At 40.7% G+C, this 11,462-nt stretch overlaps 1 pseudogene across 1 annotated transcript; it reads left to right on the top strand.

Annotated features, from left to right (window-relative positions):
• Positions 1–5,642: 5,642 nt before the first annotated feature.
• LOC308427053 (sodium/potassium-transporting ATPase subunit beta-3-like) lies at positions 5,643–8,763 on the top strand (annotated as a pseudogene). The gene is made up of 2 exons: positions 5,643–5,648; positions 8,267–8,763. The product of its transcript is annotated as a sodium/potassium-transporting ATPase subunit beta-3-like (transcript).
• The last annotated feature ends 2,699 nt before the right edge of the window (positions 8,764–11,462 follow it).

Raw genomic sequence — 11,462 nt, 5'->3', positions numbered from 1 at the left:
CTTTCCTTCTGGAGATTAAAGGATCACACTAAATTTCCTGGAGCTAACTTAGCTAGGTGGGATCTTATCCCAAGGTCATTACTCCTTTTATTCAAATTAATATTATTGAACACAGGATTCATCTCCTGGTGTCCCCTAAATACTTGAACCATATATTGTATATATTTTATTTTCCCAACTTGCTCCTTTTCATTTAAATAGTCTTCATAGAAGTTAACTTTAGTACACCGTGAAGAGCACTTTTGGCACCTCTGAGAAGTTCATGGCAGAGTAATATTAATAATATCCCAGGACATCTTGGGGCTAGCCACGGCAGGAATCTGGTTTGTGTGGTACAACCTGTAAGGGCCAGTATCAGGCAGATTGTCATCTGTAGCTCTAGGGAGGGCTCTCAAGAATAAGGCTATAAGGAAGAACAGCTACATCTGAAGGTAAGGGCAGGGCATTTAAGAAGCTGGTATAGGGAAGTACTCTCTTAATTGAAGCTTGAGGCAATATCCTTAGGACTACAGCTCAGGGTAGGGCAGATTTCAGAACCTAGGCCCAGCAGTATGTATTTTTGTCTCTGACCTTTTCACCTGACCTCCATTAAGATGTTTACAGGATTTTTGGTTGCTAACTTACTTGATCCCTGTCTCATAACTGATGTTACCTTTTTACATGTAATTAAAGTGATTTAGAAAGAGACCTACTAAACCAAGCTTTGCTTTGGCCATGAGGCTTAGGCCTCAAGCCAGGCTGAAGTCATGCTGCAACTTTAACTACTTTGTCTTTTTTCTTTCAATTCTCCCGCCAGCTCTGGGAGAACCTGTTGGTTGTCTGAGCTGGTCTAGGCCAGTACACAACAGAATTTACAACAGGCTTTTTGAGACTTTCTCTTTAAAACAATGATTCTAAATCTGTTCACCTAAGCCTCAGGCTGACTCTTTGAACTAGGGCAAAAAGCAGCCATGTTCTTCACCAAAATACTACAAAAACTGTCTCTAGTCTACAGACTTAAAAATTTCCAGTGAAACCACTTGGGCCAAGTAGATGAAATTCAAATCATTTTCAGTAACAAAGCCTTCCATATTCCTATTAGGATAGCTCATTATAACCATTTAATGCCTTCCACTGACTACAAATGCAAAATCCACTATCCACATTCTTCCAAACAAAAGTGTGGTCAGCCCTATCACAACACTTAAGTCCCTGGTACCAAGTTCTGTGTTTGTTAGGGTTTTATTGCTGTGAACAGACAGCATGACCAAGGCAAGTCTTATAAATCACAATATTTAACTGAGGCTGGCTTACAGGGTCAGTCCATTATCATCAATGTGAGAGCATGGCAGCATCCAGGCAGGCATGGTGGAGAAAGAGCTAAGAACTCAACATCTTCATCCAAACAAAGCCAGGATCAGAGAGAGCATCCTCAAGCCTCAGAGTGATACACTTCCTCTAACGAGGCCACAACTTCTACTAGTGCCACACCCTGACCCAAACATATGCAAAGTATCACAATAGCTGTTCATTTTTTTCATGTGGGCATTTTGTGCTATCAACTTTCTTATGTGCACCACAGTTTTGTCTTTGTGTTCTATAAGATTGTGCATGTTACATATCCCTTTTCATTGAATTCTATAATGTCTCTAGTTCCTTCCTTTATTTCTGTCTTAACCTATTTTTCATTCAGTAGTGAGGTGTGCAGCTTTCATGAGTTTGTGTGCTTTGTATTCTTTCTTGTTTTGCCTTTATCCTTCTATAATCCGTGGTGGTCTAATAAGAAACATGGTGTTATTGTAATTTTCTTGTATGTATTGAGACTTGCAGTATATGAATATGTGATCAGTTTCAGAGTAAGTTTCATAAGGTACTTAGCAGAAGGTATACTCTGGATTAAAAATTAAAATTATGTTAAACCAAATTACTGAAGTTACATGAGTTCAACCAAAATTGGAAATCTGGGTGTTATGATGTTGCCCTGTATAGAAGAGATATTATTTTCTAGGTTTAAAATTTTCAGCCTAAGAGAAAAGGAATAAGTAATATTTGATGTACTCTAATACAAAATCGAAGACTCTGGCCACATGGCCATGAAGACTATTTCAACTTTATACAATAACTTTTGGGATTATAATTACATCATTTTTACTATTTCTCTCCTGCCTTCCATGACTGCTTAATAAACATGCCAAAACCTAAAACTCGGGAGAAGAAAGCTGTTGCTTCAGTTTCCAGGCTTGGTGTATGGGAAAGACACCATGAAAGAGATAAAAGAGGAAAAAGGTGCCATGGGGTAGGTGCATTGTGAGGGCATGGTGAGGAGAGCTGGCTTGGGAGTGTGAGCAGCTTAGGCAGAACATGGCAAGTGATAACTCATGGTTATTAATAGGGAAGTAGACAAAACAGCATAGAGGGATGGTATCTGCTTGACTCCTGTGCTTTAATGCTTACTATGCATATAAAGTTTTTTCATCTTTGATTCAGTACTTTTATGATATGAGTGGGGTAGGAAACCTGCAAATATTACCACAAGACGATGGGTGTAGTTGTTGTTTGTTCCAAATGATTGAAATGGGATGGAAAGTAAGATGGCAGTTGTCATGGCTCTTGTTCTATAAAAAAAATGCCGTAGTGTGCTTTCAGACAGCTTCTTTGAAGAAGATGGAGGGGAGCAATTGTTCCAGTAACCCATTATTAGACATGGAAGTTAAAAGCCAACAGGTGCTCCCTGTGTTAGTTCATGCTAATGAAATCAGAATTCAAAAGATAAGGGAGGTGGACCATAAGGCCAAGACCCAGCTCAGCACTCTAATAAATTTGAGGCTAGCTTAAGCTCAATTAAATCCTGTCTCATTCCACTCCAAATATTTTCATCAAAGTGGATAGAGGGGCAGAGGTATTAGAGTGGAGGAAAGGATATAATATTTGAACTGCAAATACAGAGAATATCCAATAAAAATGAAAAAAGGAAGTGGATAAAAATTTCATATGAATACATAGAATACATGCATATGCCTGTCTACTTAGGGTTTTTATATGTGTGTAAAAGCACAGGAAGAACAAGTAGAATCAATAAAAATATTAAAATAAATTGTAGTGGGGGAATTTAATTACTTTAGCTTTTAGTGTTTTCTCTTTTGCATGTGTATTTCATCATTTCCTGGATAAAACACCTATTCCATCTTATACAAACTGAAAAAACAATGGTCCATCAAGTTAACACAAAATGTTAGCTGACAATCATGATCTGGGTATAAAGTGGCCCAAAAGATACCAGCAGCAACCCAGCACCCTGACCATCAAGTGAAGATATAAGACAGTTCCATAAAAAGCTGCCTAGATGTCTATAATTTCTACTCCTGGGCATTCTCTAAGCTATCATACATGCACCTAGACCTTTCTGGTATATACCGGATCCTCAATGACGGAGAAAGAAATGAGGAGATCCTGTTTTACTAAGGTTATGCCTGTTAAGCAGACACTACCCTGAAGTGAACAACTGCAGCATGAAAACATGTTTCTGACACAACCATGAAAGACACCAGTAAAGGGAAATCACCACAGTTCAGAGCTTCATGCAGTAGTGATGATCATACATTTGTTTGTCAATGTGTGATTATTCCCTGAAACATTAGCCATAAAATGGAATGGATTGATTGTTACAGACTTTGAAAAAGAATAACATTTGTTGAGAAAGACATACTAAAAAGATCTCTCAAAATGGTCCAAGGATGTAAAGATATTTAATACCAATATAAATGCTCATCAAAGGTAAGTTCAGATGAGTTAAATTCACTAATCAAGTTGTTACAATGATCTATTCTGTGGGACATCAGCCTTGTCCCCATGTACATTGTCAGTTTGCAATGGGCCCATGAACATAGTGTCTATGTTGGAGCAACAGGATTTAGCATGGATAGAGCAGTAGAGACTTCCACTCCCCAAGCTTCACATGGCCACATCTGATGCTGAGTGCCAGGCAGATCTCCACATATAAGAGACCAACACTGAGCCCTAGATATGGAAGTACATCCTGGTTTGATCAGCCAGTGACTTGTGGTATGTTGACTGCATTGGATCATTTCTTCTGTACAAAGGACAGCACTTTTAATTCCTGATGAGATATGTATTCTGCTTACAATGTTGTCTTTCATGTGCATATTTATTCTGCCAAAACCACTATCCAAAGACATTCTGAGTGCCTCATTCACCACAGTAGCATTCCATACCATGCCTTCCTTCTGAGCAAGAAAATCATTTGACAGCTGACAAGTGAGACAGTGGGACAATTACTAGAGATTCCATTGTTATTAATTACCATGTTCCTTGTAAACTAAAGGGATTATTAAATAATAGAAAAATATAATGACTTTTAGAAGACACTTTTACACAGCCAGTTTCGGGACAGCCACTTGGAGAGCTGGGCAGGGGCCTAGTGTGTTTATATTTTGAATTAGTATCCTTTATTAGGTTTGGTATCTTTCATAGGCAAGATCCATATTTCCAAAATATCAAGGTTTTGGATAATGTGTCTTTGAGTTCTAGTCCCCCAAGTCTGAATGGAATAAAGCTCAAAATGGAGGACTCCATTTATAAACAGGATTTCCTATTCTCTGCCTGACTTTGTGTGGACAAGTCGCTGAACAAATTGAGACACTATGTTGTTTTCCTGAGATTATAATATTCACAGCCCTCTCAAGTCAGATTGGCATGGCTGCTCCCTTTTACCTCACTGTTTGCTGGAGAACAAACAACAAATGAGAAGGCGACCCACACCAAACTTATACTTAGTGGCCTATGAGGAAAAAAATTTCCTTCTTTTTCCAGTAATCTTAAGTTGTGTTTGCCAGAAAGGTTTACTTCTGTTGTAGTGAGCTCTCCTTCAGTAAATGAAACAAAACTATAGTGTTCTTCGTGGATAAATAGAGCATCTAAGGCCCTTAATACAACAGGAGAAAAAAGGAAAACAAGTGTTAGCAAGGCAGATTGCATGCAATAAGGAAAATGAATTCCTTCTACATTGGAGTTACAAATTTTAAGCCAGGAATATAGAGGCTTTTGTGGTGGTTCTCAGTCCTCCTAATACTGAGATCCTTGAGTCTATTACATTATGTTATGGAAACCCCCTTAAACATAAAATTAATTCGTCGTTACGTCCTAATTATAATATTGCAACTGTGATGAATTGTAATAAAAATATTTGATATGGAGATGATCTTAGGCAACACTTATGAAAGTGTTCTTACATCCCACAGGATTTGTTACCCAAAAGTTAATTACTAGTGGTTTGTGGTATCTTCTGTTAAAACTACTGCAATACTATTGATCAATAAATAAAGAGATTATCAGTGGTTGTAATACTAGATTTTGAGACACTAATAAAATGTTCCCAGAAAGCATGATAACATTTTTATGAGTCTGTGTTTGTACAATGGGTATTGTAATCATCTCAGACACAATCATCTGTTGTTAAAACATATAACAATTTTTCTTTCTGGTGAAAAAGGAACATTTAGGCATTACTATGACATGTCTTTTTTCATTGGAAAATTAAGGATGATATAAGAAGATATGAATGTGTGAAGTTAGCATAGGGTGTAGGTGATATTGCTAACTTGATTGTTAACTTCATTACATCTGAAAGTATTTAAAACCCCAAAATGGAGGTACACAACTGAAAGCTTTATATTCTTAATTTAAAGTGGGAAGATCTACATGGAATCCAGATCTTTGAGGCAGAAATATATGCCTTTAATCTGGATGTGGATGGGGAAGACACAGCTATAATCCAGATGGTTGAGCTTAAAGCCTCACCAGTGATCTGGGCCATAACTTGCACTTTGAGAATATGTAATTACGAGGAGGCTTTTGCTCTTATGCTGCTTGCTCTCACTTGGTAGAAAGTCCATTCCTTCTCTGGCATTAGAACCAGCTTTTCTGGAATTCCAGCATATTGTAAAGATGAGCTCAGAAATCCAGTCCTTTGGACTGAACAACTATTGTATGTTTGGATTTTACCTTCATATCTAGTTATTGATGAATTTGCTGGACCACCAAAGCCTCTGAGTCATTGTTAACAATATCCTCGACATATACAGGAAACCATTCTATTAGGTCATTATTGTATTGAACTCTAATATACTAGACAGGTGAAGAACACTTTTACAGCAGTTTGGTCCTACAACAACTTCAGCACAGTTACAAATGTTCCAAAAAAATTACTTAACCTTTGCTCGGGTGATGTTTGGTCTGGGCTTCTATAGTGACTGGAAGGGAAAGTAGAGTAGCAAAAGTGCAAAATATCTCAGTTGTATCACAAAGTAATAGACTTACATTCCAGAGTAATGTAAGTACATTCCAGAGTGAGGGAGGAATGGAAAACAAGATGTCTCAGCTTCTGTAGGTCAGGACCTGACACTAAACTGACATGAAAATCAGGTGACAGTAGATTCTTTTGATCCTTGATTTAACAGCACCAATATGGAGATTCACAAGGTTTCTAGACACACTCTTTGGCTCTCTGACTCATTGTCTTTCTCAGAAGTCAGAGTCTTTCTAAGGATCTTCACAAGAACAAAGCACTGGAAGAAACACTTCTGCAGTATGCTCTGATACCTCCTGCAATAAAAGAGCAGCATTAACTGACCCTCTCCATTCTTAGCTGTGCACAGACACTCTCTCCAGCAGATGCATGAACACTGAGGAAGACTATCTACTCCAGCTAGTAGTAAGGTTCCTCCCAACAATGTTTCCCTGGACCAATACCATTCTCTTACCAACATCTGCAACCACGTGGGGCTTCTCAGTTGAATATGTCATCTGTTGCCACATAACAAGCCTAATCTACACTACTATCCTAGATGAGAGGTGACAAATGTCTTTCAAACTGACAAACAATGATTCTGTGTTTGGTTCCCGAAATCACAAGAGCCTTGCACCGATGTCTAGCATCCTAAGACAATTAGCATGCCTAACTCACGTACCTGACACTGCAGGTTTCCACAATTTTCTGTTTCATTGCTTCAGCACACGGTTGGAAGGACAAAAGTCAAGTGCAGTACAGACTGCAAAAAAATAAAAATAAAAATAAAAATAAAAAAAATAAAAACACTTGAATTCCAAGGACTTGAGATTGAATACCTGAATAATTATACAAATCTGTAAATTTGATAACAGAAATTCTGCATCACATACTCCACATCTTCTTAAGTGCAAGCTATTCACCATGATTACAGAAAGATGAAGTCCTCTGCAGTGAGGAAATTTCAGGGAAAGTCTGAAGTCAGGACCTGCTGAGTGCAGGATCATGGCTCACAGAGGGGAGCATCAGGCATCAAATGGTTGGAATTGTGGTTCTTCCCAGGGCTGGGTGGGGTAACAGTACATTAGGAGGACAAGCACAAATGCTAATGGGGTGCAAAACAACTCTTAGATCCGGAAAAGGTGAGGTCACATACCAAAAGCACCCTTTAATCTTTAGGAATCTCCCTGGCCAATTAAATCCTTAGACTGACCTGCCAGTCAGAGGAGGAGGCGGGGACTTCCTGGTTCCTTTGCCAATGCTAGTAGGATTTTTGTCCTGATCTCTGTTCTGCTCTGATCCCTCTGTTGGGTGCTGTGTGGGGACTTCAGGAACTGTGAAATTGAGACATGGTGAGCATGTGAATGGGCAAAGGGGTGAGCAGTGGGAGCTGGGGTGGTGGTTCCTCTCCAGGGCTGGATGGGAAGGATCGGCAAGTTGTGCGGTCGTTTGTTGTGCTCCTCATTTGCTAGATGAGGCCGTGACCTCTGAATAACTTCACTTTCATGGCTGATTCTTAATCGTCCCAAAACTTCGGACCATTGCCTTATTTACAGAATCGTCATGGGTGTTTTCTTTAGGTCCGCAGCTTTTGTCCAAACCCTTTTGTCTTCTATAGAATACATTAAGAAGACAGGTATGGGGGGTCATCCTGGAGGCTCTGGCCTTGGTGCGCGATCAGCCCGTTCGGAGGCTGCAGCCTGGTGCGCACCAGAGGCTCGGGGATTGGCTGGGCCTGCAGAGACCTTAGGATCAAGGGGCCCCAGCAGCAGGAGCTGTGCTGTTCAGTGAAGTTGCCTCTAGTGGTCTCTTAAAGGAGACTTGTTCCCAGCTGCGCCATCTTCAGCTGCTGTCGCTGGGCTGGGCTGTCGCTATTGCTAGGCAGGACAGCCAAGGCCCTCATCGCCTCCAGCGCGGTGGCCTCAGTTCACCTCCACAAACACAGGCCCATCATGATGAAGATAAAAAAAATCCTTCCACTAGAGCCTGGCTGCGTGGAAGCAGTTCATCTACAACCCGACCAGCGGAGTGTTTCTGGGCTCACCTCCAAGAACTGGGGTCTGATCTTGCTCTTCTACCTAGTTTTTGCGGGTTCTTGGCTGCACTCCTCACATTCACAATGTGGACCATGCTCCAGACTCTGAATGAAGAGGTCCCGAAATATCCAGAAAAGATTCCTAGTCCAGGACTTAGGGTTTTCCCCAAACCACCGACTGCCTCATATAGCATGTCTCAGCCACACACTTAGGAGAAGTTCGTTGTAGACCTGAAGAATTTCCTAAAGCCATATTCTGTGGAAGAACAGAAGAATCTCACAGTGTCCTGATGGAACACTTTTTCATCAGAAGGGTCCAGATTATAGTGCATGTCAGTTTCCTGTTGCCTGGCTTCATGAATGTAGTGGTGTTGCTGATGCTGATTTTGGCTGTTCCAAAGGACAACCTTGTATTCTTGTGAAAATGAAAAGAAAATGGAGTTAATTCCCGACAGAGCTCCAGAAATAATGTGTGTGTCAAAGGATGAAAGCAGAGCAAATATAACTGGCTGCTGCCTCTGCCAGACGGACCAGTGAGCTCCGGACCCCAAACATGCAGAGTGGGAGTCTGTCTTCTGTGTGTGACTGCCGAAGGTTAAAGCTCAATGTGCTGTGCTGAGCTGTGCTGTGAATGTTTTATGGATTTAACACTGGTAACTGTCATATTTTGATGCCAACCATGTTTTAGGGATAAAATGGTACCTTGCCAGCATCTTGTGCCTTTAGCTGCAAGCAATGTGTGAGAAGTTCTGTACGTGAAGGATAGGGAAAATAAAGTGGTTTTATAATTTAAAAGAAAGACAGATATAAATCTTACAGGTCTGCTTTCATATGTTCCTTTTGTTTAGTTTTTAAAACATTTTCTGTTGCTGGTTTCTATATTTCTTTATATGTCAAAAGTTTTGATTTTTATGTGGCAAAGAAAGTTTTTTTTCTAGTGTACTTGGTATTTTAGAAGGTTTTTGCTGCTTAATAGACATCGTCTTCTTCAGTTTAGGAACTTTTTCATCTCTAACCTCATTGACATTATTTACTAGACTTCTTAGCTGATGTTCAATGGAATCATTTTAGATTTTTGCCTTTTCAAATGTTGCAGAATTCCTGGTTGATTAAGGCCACTTTTTTTTTTTTTTTTTAACCGATGTATCTCTTTTTTCTAATTATTATAAACTCCTGAGATTGTTTCCATTCCTGTTCTCTGGCTGAACCTTGGCTCTGTAGGTGTCAGTGTTCAGAGTTTCAGTGATCTGTCTTACACTTAACAACTACTTAGGTCCTTCCCTGGCTCCAACACCTTCTGCTGTTGTCAGGTGTGCTGTGTATTCATGGGCCTCTCGCTACAGCAGCTGTTTTTGTTTTCCTTTCTCTGCACATGCCCCTTCTCTATTTTCTTTCTCTATCCTTATGGCGCTCTCTCTCTCTCTGCTCTCGCTCTGTCTTCCAGACTACAGTTCCTCTTCTCTGAATCTATTTCTTCTTCAGGTGCTCACACCTCCCTCTTCTCCCAAACAATCTCTTTTGCACCATATCTTTTGTATGTTTTTCTTTCACAGACCTTCTGTGATGTGATAGTTTTCTTTTCTTGTGACATATTCTCCTGGCTTTTAGCTTTTATATTCCTATGCTGGTATCTAGGCCTCTAACTTTGAGATGATATTTGGTCTTGGTACTGGTTTCTGGATTTGTCTTGTTTGGGTGGGAGTTTTGATCTTGGGTTATTTTGTGATTTATGTGTTTGCAGAGAGCTTTGGCTGTGTGTTGCCTCTTTTGCTGACCTATTTGGTGGGTATGACCAGGGGGGATGCTGGAAATGTTGGAAGCTGGGAGAAGAGGCCAGTAGGAAGGGATGATCTTAGCTGTCTACAAAGAGTCATAGACAGGAGTGAGGTGGAGCTGCCTCTGGTGTTAGTTCAGTGCTAGAGACAACTGAATATTTCTACTGGGATAAGGAATAGTTTGGTCGGTCTATGGAATGCCTGCCCTGTCTGCAGGTAGGTGAAGCATGTGATTATCTTGGTAGTTTTTTCCCAGTTGAGGCTGTCACACAGAGATGAGGGGACTCAGCAAAATCAAATTGTGACAGTTCGTGCACTTGCATTGCAGTAAGCTCCTTGGTCGTCTTTGGGGTCCCTGTTGCTCCGGCATAACCACTTGGTACCTTTACTAGAGTCCCCAAATGCCCAGGCTTCCCACCTCTAGGGTTGAAAGGCCAGCTGTTAAGGAAATGTGTGATTGCTGTTCCTTGTGTCAGTGCCTTATGTGTCAGATATGGGTCTGTTTGCCTAGGTTTTTCATTTTTCGTTGGTATTTGTGGAGGAAGGTGAGTAAAGGAAATTGGAACTCTCCTACAGTGGATGCCCTAGAGAGGGGTATCCATAGGGACTTAGAAGATGTTACAGAGCCTGGTCTAGGGAACAGTGACCCCCTGCACTTAATGGCTGGGAAGCTTAGAGCAGATTTGGAGTCCTGAGAATGGCTCACAGCTGCCATCCTGTCTTCATTATCTCCTCTGTACAAGTGGAGGAATCTGCTGGGTCCCCTTTACCCTTTTGGTTTTCTATTATGTTTGTGGCACTAGAGCCACTAAGTTTCCCAGGACAGGAAGCTTTTTGAGACAATATCCAGACTAAAATAAGACTCTCCCTACCCTGTTTTACAGGGAGAAAGGATGAAGACCTTTTTTTCCCCTCCTTGTCAACCCTGTTCTCAGGCCATATGTAAGTCTGTAGTTTTGAGGTTGGAGCTGTCAGAAGAGGGATGGGTTTTTGTTTGTTTGTTTGTTTGTTTGTTTTTATCCATTCCAACAAAGTTATCATATCTTTGGTGACATCTGGTTCTCTGTTCACCTTCCAGCAGTTTTATTCACCTCTTTGTTTGCAATGGACTGGGAACCCAGGGATAAACACACCTGACCCGAGGGCACCTCAGCCTTTGAACTCCCCATAGAGTGCATCCTTCCCTGCTGTGTCAGGGGCACTTCCCATTGTGTCCTGGTTCTGTCACAGCTCCAAATTCAATGGCAGGGCTCCTGTGATTGATTTGCTTAAATCATTGGTTTTGGGTTTTTACAACTTCCTCATTTATTATAGTCTCTGTGTCCTAATTGTCCTCAGTGCCCTACATCTCAGAGCTACAGTCATCTGA

The sequence above is a fragment of the Micromys minutus genome, assembly GCF_963924665.1.
Source record: "Micromys minutus genome assembly, chromosome: 11".
In the NCBI taxonomy this organism is placed as follows: Eukaryota; Metazoa; Chordata; class Mammalia; order Rodentia; family Muridae; genus Micromys; species Micromys minutus.
Note: the sequence above shows the minus strand (reverse complement) of the source record. Positions and strands in the feature narration are given on the sequence as shown.